General features: G+C 38.6%; 1 protein-coding gene across 2 annotated transcripts in view; it reads left to right on the forward strand.

Annotated features, from left to right (window-relative positions):
• Positions 1 to 22,806, forward strand: part of MAMDC2 (MAM domain containing 2) — a 181,263-nt gene that overhangs the window by 16,701 nt on the left and 141,756 nt on the right. The window lies entirely within an intron of this gene.

A 22,806-nucleotide genomic window follows, 5' to 3' on the forward strand; every position in this document is an offset into this window, starting at 1 on the left:
TAAATCAATCTCGTCTTTAAAAATGGCACAAGGCCTGGGACGACAGAAGAAATCTCTGCTTGGTTCCAAGTTCTAAATGAGTTCACTTGGGAACTCCTGAGAGAGTATTAGGCTCAGAGGGTCCCCACAAGTGTCCTGCATTCCCTGGACAAGTTCCAGTTTAACTTGGGTTCCCTGACAATCTTGATGGTCTTGTTTTGAAAATGAGTCAAGCATTATATTTTTCACAAATATGAATGTATCAGCTTGATTGATGCAAAAAGACATTAGGAGCTCAAATCAGTAGATGTGTAAGCAGAAGACACCATCCAAACAGAAGGATAACTAAAGTCCTTCAACCTTGGAATAAATGCGAGTGCAAAATCAGTTCCTCTTTCTGTCTTTTCGTTCTCCAGAGGGCAGTGTCTTTTTGACCCATGGGATAGGGACATGCATCATCTCACCTAATTCTTACCATGACCCAATGAGGAAGGTACTTGTTACAGATGAAGAAACTGGGGTTCGGAGTTTATTTTAACATTTCCAAAGTTCATTTCTATGGGATATGAACATGTGTGTTGAGAATCCGTGGACTAATAAGGGTCTATGGTCTATTATTCAGAATGAATACCTTTAACTTAATTTTATTCATTTAACATTTGCCTACTTGTGCTAGGGAATGAGGGTAACAGTGGTGAGTAATAAGAGTACTTGTTCTCAAGGAGCTGCCAGTCTAGTAGAAAAAATAGATATAACAGTAACTATCATTTAATTCACTGAGATCAGTGCTGTGCAAGGAAAATGTGAAAGGTCCTGGGAGTTGACAGGTTAATGAGGCCTGGCCAGGATGGGGGACAAGCAGATAAGAGGAACCTTTTGGTTGTCCCTAAAATACTGGTAGGAGGAAAACAAGAAAGCATGGCTCTTAGGGCATGTCAGGTGTCAGGAGCTGTATGAACCAAGGAGGGGGTAAGAAAACAAGGGCCTGGTCTGGAAAGAGCATGGAATCTCTTTTGGCTGGTTCACTAGGTGCATGATGGAGACAGTACCATTGGTCACTTCACCCTGGACCACAGCCATACATGTGATAACCAGAGAGGTCCTACATTTTGCAGCTGCTGCTGTGATGTGCTAGGAGAGCTGTCCTCTAGGGCTGCCACACTGCATAGCCATCTGTGCTGCCAAACTAACATTTCCCAGGATCAGAGAGGATTGAAAGGTTGCAATTAGTTTCTTATAGGTTGGGGACGACACTGGTTAACATTATCATCTCTGAAACCATCAATCTATCCCTTAAAGGAATAACTTTCCCTTTTATTAAAACTTATTTTTCTTCACTAGCTAAAGAGAGGCATTCCTCTCCTTCCCCAAATCTTGACTAAATCAAAATAAAATCATGAGTAGTCAGCAATGAAAGCATAGCAATAAGTGATCAGTGATTTTATATCTGTCTCCTAAGATGGAAGGGCCTGACATTCTGGTACTTCTGCCTACCTGTACTAAAGGAGCATGGAAAATCACTTGTCAATCAGAACTTTGGCCATGACATGAGCCATCAGTGACTATGTTGCAGATACCATACCCATATTATCTATAAACCTTATTATAACCTTTTCAGATCGATGAGGTTATCTCCACCTTAAAGATGAGGTACTTGAGATGCAGTGAGGTTATTTTACTTCCCCCAGGCCATACAGCCAGAGCAGGGATTGAACTCCAGGTCTTTCTGCTCTGATGTCTTTCCACTGGGCGTCCAACACTAGATTTGATATTGAAGAGGCTTCTAAGGAAGTGCAAGACTTACCTTCTACCCTCTGGGGATGAATAGGATTCCAATGCCCCAAACCAGCCTCTTAACAATTTTGCCACTGCCAGGATCTATTCCCATTTGCCATTAAGCATCATAAACACCTCTTCCAAACTCCTTGAGGCCAGGGATTTCTTTGCGTCCCCAGCACCTGGCGTTGTGGTGGTAGACATTTAATAAGGACTTATTGAACTGAACTCACCTCATCTGCCTCCCTCCCTCACTGTTAAGCTAGCCCCTGCACAGTCTCCTCCCTTCTTTTCTTTCCCCACTCATTCTTGGTTCTTTCTGATTTCCTCTTCAGGAATGGAACAAGGTCCCTCCTCATTCATTCAGGGAATCTAACGCCATTGGCACAAAATGAGCATTGCATCCCACTTCCCAAAACCAGCGTCCATAAAGTAGGAAAGGAGAGAAAGCTGCCACCTACATTCAGGTCTTTGTGGCCTTGATCCTTGAAGAACAGCATCCTTTTTCGGGGACATGGTAATGACTCTTGGATCTGTGAGCTAGAAGGGGTGCTAATGAGGCTAAGATCAAAGGTAGGTCCCTGAGGAGCCTGCACTGCCACACCCAGATTTCCCACTCACGAGGTCCATTAAACTGCAGCTCAACACACACTTGGTGAATGGAGTAGGTGAGGGTGCAGAATGGTGCTTCTTCCTAGGCCTAGAATCCTTTTTCCCAGACTGCCACGTGGTAGCCTCCTTCTCTTTATTCTGGCTCCAGCTGAGATTTTATCTCCTCCCCTGACGACCCTATCTAAAATTTGTCTCCTTCGTGATCACTACCACATTATTGGATTTTGAATCTCTTTATAGCTCCCTGACATTTTCCTGGTTTATTAAATTCTTTGTTTATCATCTACCAAACCTATTGAACTGTAACCTTTGTGGAAGCAAGGAACCAATCACTGCAGATTCTATATGCCCAGAATATGGTCGGCAACAGAGAGACACTCAATAAGTGTTTCATGTGTGGTTGAATAAATCTTAATCCCTGTGGTAATACAGCCTTAAGATTGTACAAAGTCCAGCATTTGTTGAGATTTGTAAAATGGAAGGAAATACAGATGAGCTTGAGCATCATAGAGGCATTTTGCTTTAATGATGTGTTTCTCTTTAGGATGCATCTGGCAGAAGTATCGGACAGAAAGGCTGAACTTTTCAGTTATGCTTTGCTCTTGCAGTGGTGCTATCAAGTCTCCATTTGTCTGGTGGTCTGAACGAGCATTTCATTGGGGGGATCAGAGATTTATTACCCAGAAACAAGGTAGTATTTTCTTTTTTGGCTAAAATAGAAAGGAATTCTTACAGTGAAAAAGAAATATATAACAGTTGGAAATGAAATTCTAAGACAGTACCTAATCCTGAAGTTATTCAAACACTCTTCTTAACTTTCTTTTTTTCCTCGAAGAAAAGGCAAATTGATGCCTGCAGACTATCGAACTCCAGATCAAGTGGAAAAAAACTCTTCCTTATCATCATAAATTTTCCTTTTAGGATCCCAATGACACAGAACTCAGTCTGGCACACTTGAAGTAGTTTAAAAAGAAATTGCCAAATAGTAGATGAAAGTGTCTGGCCATACTTCTCATGCATCATTGTAAAAATTCACAGAGCATGTTACATTTCTACATCTTCCTCTCTATGGAGGTATGGGATAACCAATATCAAAATCCAGATTTTGGGTCTGGGGAACACAGACCCAAACACTTATATAGAACACTTAAATAGAAGCACACTTGCTAATTGCTCCCATTTATTGTGTACCTCTAAGTGCTTTACACATGACACCTCATTTCATCTCACAGTCACCCTCTGAGGTGGGCGACATTTACTCACGTTCGCAAGTGAGGAAACAAAAGTCTCTAGTGGTTAAGTGGTCTGTCTGACATCATATAGCCAAAAGTGACAGAACTGGGATGTGAAGGTTTGTCATGATGTCTGTCCTGTCTCATCATTCCCAAAGTCACTGCCATCACGTTTGGACCTCTCTCCAACATTTACCACTCTTTCTTTTATTGACCTTATTTAAGAATGTATCTTTTCCCTCTTAATAGGCTTTGATTCTAGAAGTTAGTATCCATGTTTCTTCCATCTCATCATTGCATGTATGCCTTAGCAAAATGACTTGCACATGAGAAGCCAGCACCACGGCCAGAGTGAAGTGGGTGAGGCACTCAACCTCAGGGACCACATTTAAGAGGGCACCTAAAAATTCAGTCATCAAGATAAATATTTGAATGCATTACTTTAAAAAGCCAAGACTAATGCAGAAAAATCCATGATGAACAAAATATCAAAACATTAAATAAAGACATGGTCTGGCCCTGTGTGTGGCTTCTCTTGTTTAAACTAATCCTAGTCCTATAAGAAGCCCTTAAACCATGTTGAATGAATGGAGTATAGACTTGGTGTTTGGCTCACATAAGCTAAATGGACAATTAACAATCCAGTGAAACGTTACCAATTAGAGCTCATGGATGAGTTAGATGGGCTAAAGCTGTTGGCCTTTCCTGCTGTCAGTCTGTCCATGAAGATGTTGACTCAGCTGTAACAGTCAAGCCCAAGCCTAGAAGAGCTGCCAGGGACCAGCTTCCCTACTAGACTTAGCAACAGACTACCCAGTGGGGGTAGTGTTTTTAACAGAAATATCTTTTAAATAAAAGAGTGCCCTTGGTTATCTGATATGCTGCTTTTTAGTTTTGTTGTTTTTCCCTTTCTTTATCCTTTTATTTCAAGAAGTCAGAGTAGAGGTTTTAGAAGGACGTAATTATGATATATGTGTATATATATATATATCTATATATATATCGTATATATGAATATTAACATATGTGTGCATACATATACATGTCTCCTCCCCTATCCCACCCTTCTGTCAGTGCTAGATAGATAATGGAAGCTCAGTAAATAGTTATGAGCTTACTAATTGAAGGAGTATAGGAGATGGACTGTAAGAAAGAGAAGAGTTTCATTTCCAGCATATTATATTTACATCCAAAGTCACCACTGGGCAAAGCTTTATACCAAATAAAAAAGATCAGCAAGTCTAATTTGCTTTCATTAATGGTAAGCCCATTTTTTCATGCTGCTTTCATTATTTGTATCTGGGACACTAAAGACTTAGTCAAGTGAGGGAATCTGCAGATGTAATGTAGTGCTTTAGCATCATTGTTCACTATAACAATGAATAAACTAAAGATCTATAGTCCAAGTTTACATGGGGCAGCTTCTCTTCTCATCAAACAAGCTCAGTTACAGAATAACTCACCACTCTCTGGGGATCTGTTAAACTCTCTTCAAAGAGATGTTTCCCCAAGGTCAAAAGAATTACGATGTGGAAAACAAGCTCCAAGTCCGCAAGCAGTCAGACTGGAAACTGAAACTTAAGGGGAAGGAGGAGGCCTTGATGCTGTAGCAAGCAGGGATTGGGCAGGAATAAGGAAGTTCTGGCCCCCTCAGGATCTTTCTTCTTTCCTACAGGCACGAGTTTCATAGCTGGAATGCAGATATTGCTGTCTTGGGCCTTGACTCTCATAAAAAAGGAGGAATTTTCTTTGGAATAAATCTTTCTCCTGCTTATGTATTTTATAAGGCTATTTGGAAAGATTTAGCAGTTTTCAGCTAAGACCAGATTATATAATTTTTTGATATCGTTTAAAGACCTACCATGGGCCAAGTGTTAGGATTCAACAGTGAAAAAAAAAATAACATAAAACAAAATCTCACATGGAACATGCATTGTGGTAAAGAGACAGAAGATAAACAACTAAATGAACAGCTGTGTGATATCCTGAGTGGGATAAGTATCATAAAGAGAAATGGGATGGAATGAAGGGAGTGGCAGGGGTTGGGGCTGGCTCAGGTGGGCAAGGAAAGAATCTGAGAAAGGGGGGAGACATTTGACAAAAGACCAGAGTGAATGTAGGAGGGAGTGTAGGACATATTGAGTCTAAGGAATAGCAAGAGGGCCGTGCGGCTGCAGCTGAGTAAAAGAGGGAAGAGATGAGGTCACCTACATGGCTGGAGACCAAGTCATGTTGGTTTAGTATAGGCCATGGTAAGGATGATGGAAAGCCTGAGAGAGATGGAAAACCTCTGGAGGGTTTTAGGTGAGTAATGACCTGATATGACTTTTGTTTTGTAAAAATCATTCTGACTTTGGGGTGGGAAGTGATAGTGCTTTAGCCCTGGGAAGCCAGTGATGAAGAAAATACAGAAGAGCTCTGCCCTCATGAGCTTGCAATTTGGTGGGGGATTTTGGCAATGGGCACACAAAGATACAAACTCCATTTGGATAGTAGTACATTCTGAGTAAAAGAGAGCACTGGGAAAGCAGGAGGGATGAACCTGCCTCCTGTAGTTAATGGTTAGGACAGCTTCTCTGAGGAGGTGGCTGCTTTGTAGAGGATAAATATGGAGGAAGGATGGAAGCAGGCAGCCCAGGCTTTTGCAGTAGTGCATGCAAGGGATGATAGCAGTATAGATTCTGATAGAAGCTGTGGAATTGAAGAATAGATATGGGGTATGTTTTTGGAGGTAAGCCAACTGGATTTGTTGGTTCAGTGGATGTGGGAAGTAAGGAGAACCGAGAATGATTTCTAGGTAATTGGCTTGAGCAACTGGGTGGATGGTAGCCGAACTTATGGAGATGGAGAAGAATGGGGGAGGAGCAGATGGAAAGGGGCCATATGGGAACAAGAGTACTCAAGAGTTCTGAACAGGAAATATCATATTTTATATACTTGTAAGAGATTTAAATGCAAATATTCTGTAGGTGGTTTGATAGGGGAGTCTGGAGTTTAGAGATCTTGAGGTGGGAGAATATAAATTAGGGGCTTAGTGAAATGTAAATAGTATTCAGTGCCGAGGACCAGATGAGACCAGCCAGGGAGATAGTGTTGATAGAGAAGAAAAGACCATGGTGGGCCAAGCCCTGGGGAACTCCAAAATTTAAAGTAGGGATGAGGAGGTACAAGCCAGAAGAACTGAGAAGGAATGGCCAGGTAAGTAGAAGCAGGTCAATGCAGAAGGATGCCTTGGAAACTAAAAGAAGAGAGTGTTTCCAGGTAGAGCACTGTGTCAATGTAACTGTCATAGTTTGCCAGAGCTGCTATGACAAATAACACACAATATGTTAACTTAAACGACAAGCATTATTGTCTCATGATTTTGAAGGCTAAAAGTCAGAATCAAGATGTCTGCAAGGCCATGCTTTCTTCAAAGTTTGCAATAGTTAAGAGCTCCTCCAGGATCAGATTCCTCCAACAGGGTCTAGGCACTGATCGGGGTAGGGTGGGATAGACTTTTGTTCTCACAGCTCTAGGTTTTCTTGGTAAGACCTGCCCTCAGTCAGGAACCCTCATTGATTGACAAATGGGTCCTGACTCTTTAATCTGTTTCCTCTTTAGCATAGGTAACAAACTCTAGAAAGCACTATTTTGATATCTAGTAAAAAATTTCAGCCTATAAGCTGTTGAAATATCAATGCAAATGAATTTTGATATAGATCTATTGGGAGATTATTTTTCAGGTAGTTACCTTATTCTCATTTCTATTGAATCATTCGTCTTTCCTGCTTCTTCTCCCATAAACTGGAAACACCCAAAAGACAAAGTCCATGCCCTTGTTCATCTTTGTAGTGCTTCATTCAGTACTGGGTGTAGTAGGTGCTTGAAAAACATTTATCGAATATGTGAATAAAAGAAAAAATATAAAAAATGCTCTGTACTACTCTATTTCAGGAATAGGTATTTAGGTAGAAATATTTTGGAAATAATTGTGGAAATAAAGACTTCCCAAGCAAAGAAAGGAAGGGTTGTTTATTCAGAGCTTGCTATAGCAAAGGAGTCAGCTACCATCATTGAATTTGGCAGAGACTCAAAGGCAGGCAGAGCACTGGGAATGCTGTATGGTGGAAGCTGTCAGGTGTTGATCGAGACCTGGCTGTTTTGGGCCAGTTGTTACAGGAGTTGTTTGGCTTCCCGGACTGGTTGCTGCAGATAGTGGATCAGAGTTCCATTTTTATATTTGGTCAGGCCACTTTCCATTTGGATGTTCAGTTGCTTATAATTTTAATTTAACTTGTACCTGAAGAGTATTTTCAGTCACAATTAAATCTTAAAAGAGAAAACAAGAACTAATAATAGTAATATTACTAGATTGTGTCACACTTGCTAGGCACTTTTATTATTTATTGAAAAAAAACCTGTAATTAGGAATTACTGTCATTCCCGTTTTCAGATAAGAAAATTGAGACTCCAGTCGTTGCTTGAAGTACCTGCTTTCAAATATTAAATCTTGGATTTGTGCCCATGTTGACTTTATTCCAAAGCCTGAGCTCTTTGCAAGGTGCCAATGATTAAAAGGGGACTACCTGAAATAATAGGATTTAACTGAAAAAGTTCCTTATTGCTTTTTGCTGAATTACTAAGGAATAAGTTTCCTTTACCTTAAAATTTTAAGCACTACAAAAATGTATCTAGTATAACTCAAATGGGCTCCTTGCATCACTATAGGTGTTTGAAAACTTGTATTTATAAAAATAATGCATATATATATCATTTAAAATAGTATAAGTGTATATAAAATTAAAATTAAAAGACTCCTTTCCTTTGCCCTCAAGCTCTAATCTAACTCGCTATAAACAACCACTACAACTAATTTTTTTGTGCAACTTCTGAAATCATATTTGCATTTAGAGGCAAGTTGAAAGTTTATGTGCATGTGTGTGTAACCCATTTTGGGGCAATAGCTTTTAAATTATTTCCAATTTCCATCTATGCCAGATGCCTTCGATTTCCTAAATAGTGAAGATTTTATTGCATGAAACACTGAAGTCTAAGAACTGTAGGATATTTATGTTGGAAGAGACCCCAGCGGCTTTCTGGAAAGATCCTTCCAATTGACTAATGAGAAAGCGGAGGTCCAGGATAGTCAGATGACTTGCTAGAGTAACTCAGCACAGAGGGAGACGAGCACCCAGCCAGTAAGGACCCTATGCGGCGTTGGGTGTGTATAATCCCCTGCTGCAAAACCAAAACAAACTAAGCCAGGAGAGTACCAAGCCACTGCAGCTCAGGTGAATACAGCATTCTAACAAACAACTGCCACCTAAGTTACTATTTAGGTAAACAGTCATATTTCCCCCTGATTTCATAAAATATAAGGAGAAGAATAAATCAATAAACCCCCCCTCTGTCAAAATCATGGAGGAAACTTATTCAAGAAATAAATAACAATGATTACAAATCTGAACAAACAAACGACGTGGTATCAGCTTATCCAAATCTGGAAGGCAAATCTGAAATAAAATATTATTACTGAAAATTCGTTTTTATCTTTGAAAAGGTGCTTTATGATGAACATTCTAATGCATTAGGTTTACTCAGATTGATGGGAGTTTGTGTTGCATGAAATGTCAGGGATTAAAATCAGATGTGTGTTAGTTTAAGAATCTTCTGTTCAGAAAATACAGATTTCTGATGATCACTACTCTGCTCATATATAAATATTTGGGTGCTTTAATGTAGAGCTAGGTCTATTTTAAATGGCTTTGCTTTAGGGGATCAACAGCGCTAAACATACATTTCAGTTCTAGTACTTTGAAAATCCTAATAGAAAAAAAGATGCGAATTTTATGTAAGAATATAGACATTTAAGCAGGAATAGGAGCCCAATCTCCTTCCTGTATGGAGGTCCCTGGAAGTTAGAGAAAGGCAGATAGGTAGAATTATAAAAAAACATTCTGGTAGACACATGTATACTTAACTCAATCTCCCCAGCCTGACTTCTGGGCTGGTATTGCGTGGAGAACACAATGTTTCTACCGAAATTATTTCACAATCTCATTAGTTGTTTTTGTAAGAGTTTGCAGAGAACAGCTCTCCGGGGTTTGGATTATAGCTGTAATGGGAATTTTTCCATTGTTTTTTTACCCTCCTGTATCTTCTGTGCTTGTAGAAGTTTTAGTGAGGGCTGGATGTTGTTTTAGACCAAGTGTGTTGAGGTTATTTGGGCTTGTCTTTTTCCAGCAGAACATATTGAATACCCATTATATTTCAGGCACCAATGTAGGGCTTGGATATAATATTATATAAAATAGACGAAGTCCTTACTCTCATGAAACCTGTATTCTAGTAAAGGGAAACAGAAGAGAAACGCATAAAAAAAGTATATATCAAGTTTTATGAAAACACAAGGCAGGGTAAGAGGATGGGAATTAAAAGGACGCTGATTAGGTAGGAGGGCCCGGGAGGGCCTCTGCAGCTGGGCAGCAGCCTAAGTGAAGGGAGGAAGGCAGCTGTGCAGCTCTCTAGGCTCAGGATGCTCTAGGCAGAGGTCAAAGCAAGGGCAAGAACCCCAGGAGGGCGTGTGCTTGTTGTACTTAAGGACCATCAAGAAGTCACTGTGGCCTGAACCGAGTGAGGGAGAGCTGGGGAAAGGGGTAGAAAGTGACATGAGTGTTGAGGACTAGAGTTATAGGCCTAACAGGATATATTGGAATTGATTGGGGGGTGGATGATTTTGAGCAGAGGAGAGACATGGTCTGATTTTCCTTTTAAAAGAATAATTGATGCCTATTAAGGATATATTTGAAAGATAAAGCTAACTGGATTTGCTGATAAAGGAGAAAATAAATGAATGATTCAATCAACCAGTGAATTAATCAGTTCAATTATTCAGTATATGGCACCTCTGTCAGTGCTGCCTGTTGCATGAGGGTTCCCTGGAAACAGATCCTGAAAAGGAGATTAGCAATGCAGGAAGTTTATTAGGGACTGCTCTTGAGAGCAACACCCAAGGAAGGAAAGGGAAGGATGCAGGATTGGGCTGTGGGAGAAATTGAGCTGCTATGCTCTACTCCTCGGGCTCTCTGAAGTTGAGATGGACCTTTGTGCTGCTCCAAGTTGGGCAAGTGCACCAAGTCTTTTATCTCTGCAGCCAACAGTCATTGGATAATAGGGTATCCCAGGAAAGCATTGTGATCTTGGGCATGGCTGCAAACCAGCCCCAAAGAGAGTTCCAGCAGCACTCCCAGCAGCTGGGGGACTCAGTCCTGTAGGACTGAAGGGGATCCACATGGCATTCACTCCACCCCACCTCCCTCATCTATGGTGCACATATCCACCATGGCACCCCTTCCTGCTAGCCCACATATGGCCTTCAACAGATTTCCAGACAGCTACCAACAATTGCTTCAATTAGCCATGCCATGAAACCTATTTGCCTGATATGTTTTAAAAATAAGTTGCTCATACCCCTACCCTCAGCAAGCTTAGAGTACACAAGGGTAGAAACACTATATGGAGAAAAAGAAGTTATAAGAGTCCTGAGATCTGACAAGGAGTGCAGGTGATCCTAGCGGCCAGTCATTGTTGGGTATGGTCATTAGAGTTTATTATCTAAGGAAAAGTGAAATGGGAGACTCAAATCTCTTGGATAATTTAAGAAAATCACTTGGCTTATGAGGAAAACACTTACTAGGCTCTCTCTCTATGGACGTAATAGTCCTGCCTGCCTGTGCTGTCCACTGGTGTGGTGCTCATGATGACGGCTCTTCCCTGGGTTGCCGGGACAGAAAACTCTCACAGCCCCACTGCGTGTGTCTCCACTGGGCTCTGACTGTGCCGAACCACGTGGTCTTAAACATTTATTCTGTCTAAGATGTTTACAGATGTTATTTGTAGCATCCATAAAACGAGGAGAATCCCTACACCATGCACATCGTAAAGAATGCTGTGTGGCTCAAAACAAACCGATTTGAGAGTGTGCACAGCTCCAACTGTGAGGCCGTTACAACACTTACAAAGAGAATGCAGAGCTGAGTTTGGCAGTTTTAACTTTGACATCTTAAAAGTATGAGAGACTATAAAAGGAGGGAAATATTTACTTTAGTTGACTCATGAATTAAGCAAAGGGCTGTTTCATGAATATTCTGGCACGCATACTATTGCTTAAAAGATTCATGATGATGACTTTGCATATGGAGTAGCCTTGCATCCAGGCACCCTCCAAATGAAGCAGCATTTATTGAGCAGCCTTCTCCTGGAGGTGAGATGGGGATTGTGCTGGGAAGGATTCAGTGTTAATAGAGATAGGGACCCTTGCCTCAAAAGATTAAAAGCCAACAGGGTCTATGGAACTCATGACACAAACAGTGAAGCCTAAGTTTAACCATGGACTTTAATCACTAGTACAATTATAAAAATGTGCTATCATTAATAGCAATAAATGCTCCACATCAATGCAAGGTGTTGGTGGTGGGGTGGCATATGGAAATGCATGATTGTTCTGTAAACCTACAGCTTTCCTAATAAAGAAAAGAAAAATTCAATAGGGGATGAGAGGCAAATATCTGAATCCCAAGACAGAATGTGAAGTGTACAACAGGAGAGATACAAGGGGTTCTTGAGGTCCAAAGAATAGAGGGACTTTGCTAGGAGGTGGAGGGCAGCACAAAAGTTTTCTTAAAGATTCACAATGTGCTTAGTGGAATTTCCAATGTGCTAGATGGGAGTAGAATTCAGAAAGGTGGGGAGTTGGTAAAGGAAGTGAGGCAAAAGGTACAAAGTTAGGTAGCAAAGTTTCAAATTCCAGTAAGTGTTCCAGTGTGATTGAAGCAAATGTCAAAGTGGAAGAATTATCATAGCTAACACTTACTTAGTGCTTACTAGATACAAGGCTCTATTCTGAGAGTGCTAGGGTATTTCTTCAGGTAATCATCACAGTGACCCTATGAGGTAAATATTATTGGCCATGTTGTATGGTCGAGCAAAGTGGCACACAGAGAGGTTAAGTAAATTACCCAAGATCATACAGCCAGTAAGTGGCTGAGGCAAGAACTGAACCCAAAACAGTGTCATTCCAGGACCCAGTCTTTTAACCATTGAGCTGTGCTGCATTCCTATAACAGGTATAACAAGTGAAAAGTTGAGATGAAACTGAAAAGCTCATTTGGTGCAACCCTATCGTGAAGGTGTTAAGGAACAGACATAAATGTGGTCTTAATTCAATAGACTAATGTTCCCCAAGATGGGCACGTGGGCTACTGGCAGAACAGTAGATATTTCAGGTTGTACAATGACCAACAGTTTTTAGAAGTTATACTTTTATTTTAATATGTGTTTTTAAAAACTATATTCAGTGCATCAAATCCTCAATTTCATGGAAAGTATTACTTAGATTGCTGACTTTTTTTAAAGAGTCTCAAATTAAAGAAAAACTTCAATAAATAATAGTGCGGTTTGTATAAAGATTTGTCAAAAAGCACGAAGTTGGCTTTTGAATGCCTCAAGCTGGGGGAAGTACTGGGTAGGCAATGGAAAGAAAAGAAAGTTGCTAGAACAAGGAGGAGCATGTTTGAACACGTTCTTTAGGAAAAATAATACTGTATCAACATTCAGGATAGAAGTCAAACAGTGGCCTATGCAGAATCTAGTTTTAGCGGGCTCCATGTCAATGGTCAACCAAGAAAACAGAAGTCATTGTAAGTATTGACAACAGGAATTTAATGAAGAAAAGGCACAGGTTACATTAGTGATGGAGAAACTGAGGACCAAACTTGACATTGAGGCACCTGCAGATGAGAACAGCAGGAAGTTGTTCCCACCCCTAGGCTGGAGGGGTAATGGGAAGTTATCCCTCCATTGGAGTCCAGGTGCCGGGGTCATTGGCTAAAGCTGGAGCCATACTGGACATATGAAAGGTGCCAGAGCTGTAGAAGGAGACGTAGCCAAAGCAGGTGATGTCACCCAAGGCAGAGGAGGATGGGGAGAAATACCCTTGCTCCTCTCTCCTTCCAACCTTCCTGACTCCTCCAGTGCTTCCCATTGGCTGAATTCTGTCAAGGACACGCAGCACCCTGCGAGACAGAGCAAAGGGAAGGCGAGAGTAGGTGCAGATCTGAGACAAACAGGCCCAGGACCAGCCCTGGGGCACTAGACCTAATCTACTCAGGAAGTAATCATGGAGGGGGCAGTGGAACTAGGATGCAGAAGATGCATTTTCGGACATTTATAGACAGAATGGATAGGGTTTGGTAATGGCTTGGAAAGGGCAGGGCATGGTGGAAGGAGTGTGTGTGTGTGTGTGTGTGTGTGTGTGTGTGTGCGCGAGAGAGAGTGAGAGAGAGAGAGAGAGAGAGAGAGAGAGAGAGAGAAACAAGCTGAAGCAAACATTAGATTCAGCCTTTGGTTATGAGTCCGCTGGTTTTTATCTCCTCTTTTATAACAGCTGTTCTTTTTCATGTGTGGCATTTCATTTCCTTTCATACCAGAAGGATTTTTATTCTTGTTTTTCCCATTTTTTTTTTTGTTTCTGTTATCATAGTTGTTACTTTACTGGTCAAGTTAAAGAGGCATATAATCACTGAAAGTAATTATATTTGTTTCAGCCACAGGCATTTATGATGTACTTTTCCAATCATAGCATAACTTTCTTAGGCAGCTATTATCTCAGCCTGCTTTATTGCCTAACGTTTGTGTAGGTTCCTGGATATTTTTGTGGGTCAAATAGCCAAGGCTTATCATGTAAACATTTCATAGATGATGGGGTGAGAAGCAAAGTATGTATCTATACTGCCTTTTAATGATTTGTTTAGCATAGGATACCTGAAAAGTTTGAAATTGAAAGCGTCTTTGTTTCTTCGTGGCTAGCAGCGGCTAAAAATAAGCTCAAAGTTTCATTTCAAGCAACAAATTGTGAATGTTTCCAACTGCTGAGATGGAGAACTCTTTCAAGATGATCCCTGAATATTTAGCTTTGGCCATAATCCATCATGTACCACCTGGAAGGGAACCGCTTTGCTTTCTGGAACTTCTTGCTCCTGAGGAGTTACAGGAAAAGTTGGGGAAAGAATTTCAGCCAGAAACATTTCTGTATTGGTTGCTCTCCCTTCGTTTCCTAGGACATCATTTTCATGTCAGCATGAACTTGGCTGAAGAAGAATTTATCCTTCTTGACATTTTCCTCAACTTAGAATAACAGTCTTAATATGCCATTTCACAACCCCATCCAAGATTGCTCTGCTATCCTTCACAGGGGGAGGTGGTTTCAAAAGGGACAAGATGAACTTTGGAAAGAGTGTTAGGGTAGGGATGGCTGACTGGTGGATCATACTTTTATTGTACATTATTAGAAATGGGTGTTCTATTTGGGAGATCCACCAATAGCCAAATCCTTCCTTGGCCAGCAACCTCTCAATTTCTTGAGCTTCCTGAGAAAAATACATGTGCAAAGTAGACATTTACCTGGCTGTTCCTTGTCTGGAGAGAAAGGAATTGTCTAGGCTCATTCTATAAAAGAGTGCTTATACCTCACAACTCTAGGCATATGGAAGAAAGAGAAGAAAGATTAAGTCAATATGGACTTACGGACTTTGAAAAGCTCTACCACTAGAAAATACGGCCCATTCAGTATCATTCATTTGAGGAGTAGCTCTCTTCTTTGGAGAGTAAAGTTTACCTTAGAAGAGGGACAGGTAGATTGAACCTTCAGCTCTAAAAAAACATACATCACTAATGTGGTATAAATATCTGTAAGTGCTGAGCAACATCCAGAGTCTTTAGTCATTGAAAGTACAGGGTTGATCACATAGAAGAAGCTCAGTAACCTTCTACTATTGAGTGTTTGATTGACTTGAGCTTCCTGTAATGAAATAGCTCATTTATGTTGTAGTCTTGTTGCCCAGAACTTGAGTAGTGAATTATATTGAAATTTCAGACCAATTCTTGGCCTTCTTTCTGGGCGTTTCTTTACTATAGATCCTTGGCTAATATACTCACTGTGTTACCTCATTTGATATTTTCCTGTTTCAGAAGAAGAATATATTCTTCCTGCTATTTCCACACTCAATTTTCTCCCCACTCCTTTAGGTAAATATTCTGAGGTTTAAATACATATGTCAATTTAAAGATTATTTCAATAAATAGTGTTGCTATTTACAAGGTTTTCAAAAAATCATTACCAGTTAAATACTTGAATACCAAGGGTAATTTCCATTAACCTCTTACCACTAAATATCTAAATTTTGTAGCTCTATTAAACTGCAGGAAATTGAAAAGGACTTATTAGAATCCCCTCAATAAACAGTAATTTTCAGAAGTCATTAGGTCACTGTTGTTCTGGAATGGGAGGCCTTTATTGACACTGATTTTGATAGAGTTAACTGGGATTATGTTGGGTTAACAGTGTGTTATACAATATGCTTTAATCAACTCTTCCCTATAAAAGAGAGCAAATGTTAGATGAAGGAAAACATGAAAGTAGTAATCAATTTAGCTAAGATGTCATAGTTTCCTTTCATGAACCAGAAAATTCCCTGATTGGAGCCATGCTATATGCCATGGGTTCCAGAATTAAGAAATTATTCTATTCCTTTTTCCATTAAAGTAGAATTAAATAACTAAGAAAACAAATATGAGTCATAAATCTAGGATTTTGGTGAAAAATATATTTCTTTTTATCATCCACAAATTTCATAAGATAAAAATACCTGCTTGGCTGGTCAACCAAGCAGGGTGCTATATCCCCACAGAATCTTTGAGCAACCAGCAAAAACTGGGAGAGCCATCTTCCTCAGAACTCAAACATTTAAGGATCATATTAACTGAGTGAGTGCTGAATCTGAAAACACAATTTTAAGAAACAGTAGAAGAAGCTTGTGGCACCCTTCTTCCTCTCCTCCCTAGTGCAATATGAAGTCATTGTGGTTCCCTGGCCTGATTTTTAAGGAAGTAGAGTAAGCCCTACATACATAATGAAGTGCCTGCATCTTGGTGTCAATTGGGTAGAAGCCTGAAAGACTGAACCAGGAGAATTGTCTCAGGCTCTCCCTCTCAGAACTGGCCATGCAGGCAGAAGTAGCCACATACAGGAAAAGCAGTATAAGAAAGACAAAGGGTTACCTGATTTAATTCATAAATGGAGCACTCAGGAGGCGGGATAAAGTCCATTTCACAAAGAATAGGAGGAGCATTCAAGTTCCTGGAAATGGAAGAATCCCTAAGGTTACAGGCAGGCACAAGCCCAGGACAAGACAAAGATTCAGAAAAGATGGAGCAGATCCTGCACTGTGCATTCAACTAACTTGATAGGAGGGCTAAATTCTGAAGGAGAGCACCAACCAATGCACAGCCATCTTGCAAAGACTATGAAAGATGTTCTTACTTTGGTTTGTTAATTTTGTTAGATCTAGCTATCAAGGAAATCATTGTCATATTACTAGCTGGGTACAAATTTAAGGAACAGACAGCTCAGTAACTAAATCCTAGAGCTAACACTTTAAATATTAAAATGTACAGTATGCAACAAAAGATTACAAGACAAATAAAATAGAAATGACGGCCCATCCAAAGGAACAAAATAAAAATCCAGAAATCATCAATAGAAAAGACCAGACTTTGGAGAAACAAAAGACTTTTTAAAAATGATCCTCAATATGTTTAAGGAGATGAAGGAGAACACAAGAAAGAACTAAAGGATATCAGGAAAACAATAATGGAAAAATATGAGAATCTCAATAAAGAGATAGAAATTATAATAAGGAAAGTGAATAGAAATACTGGAATTCAACACCACAATAACTGAAATGAAAAATCCCCTGAAGATTTCAACAACAGACTGGAACTAGTAAAAGAATGAAGCAGTGATTTTGAAGACAGTGTAATTAAAATGATTCAAAATGATAAATAGAATGAAAGAACAGAGCCTAGGAGACCTGTGGGATATCATCAAGCATACCAATATATGCATTGTGGAAGTCCCAGAAGGGGAAAGAAGCAAGTAGGGGTCAGAAGGAATAGTCAATAAAATAATGGCAGAAAATTTCCCAGACTTAACAAAGGTATGAATATGAACATTCAAGGAGCCCCAATAAACCCCAAACAGGATAAATTCAAAGAGAACCACATCCAGACACATAGTAGTCAAACTGTGGAATGCCAAGGACAAGGAGTTCTGAAAGCTGCAAGGAAAAAGCAATGTGTTCTGTCCAAAGGAGCCCCAACAGGATTATGTGCTGATTTCTTATCAGAAACCATGGCAACAAGAAGACAGTGGGATGAAATATTTAAGTGCTAAAAGAAAATAATCATTGATAAGAATTTTATATCTGGCAAGACTGTCTTTCAAAAATGAAGGAGAGATTAAGATGTCCCCAGATTTTAAAAAGCTAAGGGACTTCATCACTAATAGATTTGCCCTACAAGCAATGCTAAAGGGAGTTCTTCAGACTGAAAGTGGATAGAAGCAGCATAAAGAAATAAAATCCTCTGGTAAAGGTTCTAAAATGCATTTAAAAAAATCATAAATCTATGCCTTTGGACATACAATATGTAACAATATAATTTGTAATAAGTGCAACAGGATGTTGGGGAATGAACGGGTATAGGAATAGAGATGTGTATGTTATTGAAGTTGGTTTAAAATCAAATGGGGCCACGGTGGCTCAGCAGGTGGGAGTGCTTGCCTGCCATGCCCGAGGACCTGGGTTCTATTCCCAGTGCCTGCCCATATAAAAAAAAAAAAATCAAATGGGATTGTTATAGATTTAAGATGTTAAATTTAAGTCCCCATGGTAACCAGAAAGAAATATATTTAAAAAATACATACAGAATGGAATGAGAAGGGACTCAAAATGGCATACTACAAAACAATCAAATAAATACGAAAGTAGGCATTGATGAAAGATTTCGAGGGTCAAAAAAGTTATTATACTTAGAAAGACCAAATAGCAAAATAACAAAGGAGAGTCCTGGATGCACAGGTGGTTCAATAGTAGAATGCTCACCTTCCATGCGGGAGACCCAGGTTCGATTATCAGGCCATGTACCCCCACCCACCCCCCCACCCAAAAAACAGAAAGTTCTGCATTATCAGTAGTTTCTTTAAGTGTTGATGAATTAAACATTCTAGTCAAAGGGCAGAAATTGGCAGAATGCAAAAGAACCATGACTCAGCTATGTGCTGTTTGCAAGAGACTCACCTTAAATTCAAAGACACAAATCTTCAGTTGAAAGTGAAAGGATGGGGAAAAAATATATCACGCCAGACAATAACCAAAAGAAAACTGGGGTAGCTTACTAATATCAGATAAAATAGACTTTAAGTCAGTAACTGTTATGAGGGACAAAGAAGGTAACTTTATATTGATAAAGGGGTCAATTCAACAAGAAGACATAATTATGTATGTGCCTAATGGCAGAGCCCCAAAATATGTAACAAATATTGATACATTTGAAGGGAAAATCAATGTTTCTATATTAATAATATTTCAATACACCATTTTCAATAATGGATAGAATATCTAGACAGACAATCAATAAGGAAATAGAAGATTTGAATGATACTATATACTTTAGACCTAACAGACATCTGTATGTCTCTTTACCCAACAGCAGCAGAATACCTATTCTCTAGTATACTCTATATTCTCTAGTTATCCAGGATAGGACATATATTAGGTTACAAAAAAGTCTCAATAAATTAAAAAATATTAAAATTACACAATATTTCTTCTTTGACCACACTTGAATGAAGTTAGATATCACTAATAGAGGGAGAACTGGAAAATTAACCAATATGTGTAAATTAAACAACACTCTTAAACAACCAATAGGTGAAAGAAGAAATTATAAGGGAAATTAGGAAGTATCTTGAAGTGAATGAAAATGAAATACAACATGCCAAAACTTATGGAATGCAGAAACAGCATCCCATAAGTAAGATAAATTTATAGCACTAAATGTTTACATCAAAAAAGAAGAAAGATCTCAAATCAGAAACCTAACCTGACAACTAGAGGATCTAGAAAAGAAGAACACAAGAAAGGATTAACCCAAAATGATAAAGAATAAATGCAAAGTTAACAAAAGGAAGGATTAACAAAGATTTTTGGAAGAGATAAATGAAATAGAGAATTAAAAAACAAAACAAAAACAGAATCAATGAAACCAAAAGTTGGTTCTCTAAAAAATATCAATAAAATTGAAAATATTTGACTAAACTAACAAAAAAGAGACTACACATAATCAAAATGAGAAATGAAAGAAGGAATATTATTAACAACCCAAAGAAATAAAAAGGCTTATAAGAAGATACTATGAACAATTATATGCCAAAAAAATTAGATACCCTAGATGAAATGGACAAATTCCTAGAAATTCATAAACCATTTACCCTGATTCAAGAAGAAATACAGGGTGGGCCACGGTGGCTCAGCAGGCAGAGTTCTTGCCTGCCATGCTGGAGACCCAGGTTCAATTCCCGGTGCCTGCCCATGCTGAAAAAAAAAGACGAAGAAGAAGAAATAGAATGTCTCAACAGACAAATAACAAGTGAAGAAATTGAATTGACAGTTAAAAACCTCTCAACAGAGAACAGCCCATGAGCACAATGCTTTGCTGGTGAATTTTACCAAATATTCCTAGAAGAATTAATACCAATCCTGCTAAAAATTTTCCCAAAATTGAAGAGTAGGGAACATTCCCTACCTCATTTTCTGAGGCCAATATTACTTTAATGCCAAGGCCAGATAAAGATATCACAAGAAAAGAAAATCACAGACAAATATTCCTTATAAATATAGATGCAAGACTTCTTAGCAAAATACTAGCAAACAGAATTGAACAGTATATTAGAATTATAATTATATACCATGATCAAGTGGGATTTATCCCTAGCATGCAAGGGAGTTTGAACATAAGAAAATAAATTATTGTCATATACCACATTGACAGAACAAAGGAAAAAAAAAACCACAGGATCATATTAATTGACACAGGAAAGACGTTTTGCAAAATCCAGCAAAAACATTTAGAAAACAAGGAATAGAAAGAAACTTCCTCAACATGATAAAAGGCATATGTGAAAATCCCACAGCTAACATCATATTCAATGATCAAAGACAGAAAACTTTTTCTCTAAGGTAAGGAACAAGGTAAAATGTCCACTGTCATACTGTAATTCAACATTGTACAGGAAGTTCTATCCAGAGCAATTAGGCAAGGAAAAGAAAAAAGACATCCAAATAGGAAGGAAGAAGGAAAAATTTTCTTATTTGCAAATGATGTGATCTTATAAATAGAAAATCCTGAAAATCCCCCAAAACAGCCTCTAGAGCTAATAAACAAATTCAGCAATAGTAGGGTATTCAGTAGTAGGGTACAAGATCAACATGCAAATATCAGTAGTGTTTCTATATACTAATCCAAAGAGGAAATCAATAAAACAGTTCCATTTACATTAGCAACTAAAAGAATCAAATATCGGAATAAACTTAACCAAGAATGTAAAGTACTTATATGTGGAAAACTACAAAACATTGCTAAAAAAAATCAAAGAAGACCTAAATAAATGGAAGGATATTCTATGTTCATGGATTAGAAGACTAAACATTGTTAAGATGTCAATTCTACCCAAAGTGATCTATAAATTCAATGTAAATCCAATAAAAATTCCAACAGCCTTCTTTGTAGAAATGGAAAAACCAGTCATCACATTTATAAAGAAAGGTGAAGGGTCCCAAATAGCCAATACCATTTTGAAAAAAGAAGCACAAAATTGGAAAACTCATATTTCCTGATTTTAAAACTTATTACAAAGTTACAATAATTAAAACAGCATGAAAGAAAAAAAAAGTGTGGTGCACCAGTGGCTCAGTGGCAGAATTGTCACCTGTTGTGCTGGCAACCCTGGTTTGCTCCCCAGGGCCCATGTAAAAACAAACAAACAAAATAAATAAATAAATAAACCAGCATGGTGTTGGCACAAGGACAAATGGGATTTAACTGAGAATTTAGGAAAAAAAGTCATATCTATGGCCAAATGATTTTTGACAAGGGTGCCAAGTGTACTCACTTTGGGAAAGAATAGTCTCTTCAACAAATGGTGCTGGGAAACATCATATATGTGTGCAAAAAAAGGTGGACCCTTACCTCACACCATATACAAAAATGAACTCAGATCGATCAAAGACCTAAATAAAAGAATCAAAATTGTAAAACTCCTAGAAGAAAACATAGGGATGCTTCTTCAGTTCCATGTGTTATGCAATGGTTTTTTAGACTTTTTACCAAAAGCACAAGCAATCAAAGAAAAAAACAGATAAATGAGACTTCAAAATTTAAAACTTTGTGCATCAAAGAATTCATTATGAAAGTAAAAAGACAACTTACAGACTGGGAGAAAATATTTGGAAACCACACATCCAATCATGGTTTAATACCTAGAATAAATAAAGAACTATAATACAACAACAAAAACACAAACACTGTAATTAAAAAATGGGTGAAATGGAAGAGGAAAATGAGACAAAGTGTCAATGGCTGAGAGATTCCAAACAGAGTCCAGAGGTTATCCTGGAGGTTATTTTTATGCATCGAGTAGATATCATCTTGTTATTCAAGATGCAATGGAGAGGCTGGAGGGAACTGCCTGAAAATGTAGAGCTATGTTTCAGTAGCCATGTTTCTTGAGGATGATTGAATAATGATATAGCTGTCACAGTGTGACTGTGTGATTGTGAAAACCTTGTGTCTGATGCTCCTTTTATCTACCTTGTCAACAAAGGAGTAGAACATATGGAAGAAGAGAAAAATAAATAGTAGGGGGAACAAATGCTAAAATAAATTTAGTTTGAAATGCTAGTGATCAATGAAAGCAAGGGGTAAGAGGTATGGTAGGTATAATCTTTTTTTTTTTTTCCTTTTTCTTTCCTGTGTTCGTTTTATTTCTTTTTCTATTGTCTTTTTATTTCTTTTTCTGAATTAATGCAAATGTTCTAAGAAATGATGAATATGCAACTAAGTGATGATATTGTGAATTACTGATTATGTATGTTGATGTTTTATCTTGTTTCTTAATTTTTTAATTAATAAATAAATTTTTTAAAAAATGGGTGAAAGTTGGGCAGGCCATGGTGGCTCAGTGGCAGAGTTCTTGCCTGCCATGCCAGAGACCCAGGTTCGTTTCCCTGTGTCCCACATAAAATAAATAAATAAATAAAAATAATAAAAA

Source organism: Tamandua tetradactyla, chromosome 2 (assembly GCF_023851605.1).
Source record: "Tamandua tetradactyla isolate mTamTet1 chromosome 2, mTamTet1.pri, whole genome shotgun sequence".
In the NCBI taxonomy this organism is placed as follows: domain Eukaryota; kingdom Metazoa; phylum Chordata; class Mammalia; order Pilosa; family Myrmecophagidae; genus Tamandua; species Tamandua tetradactyla.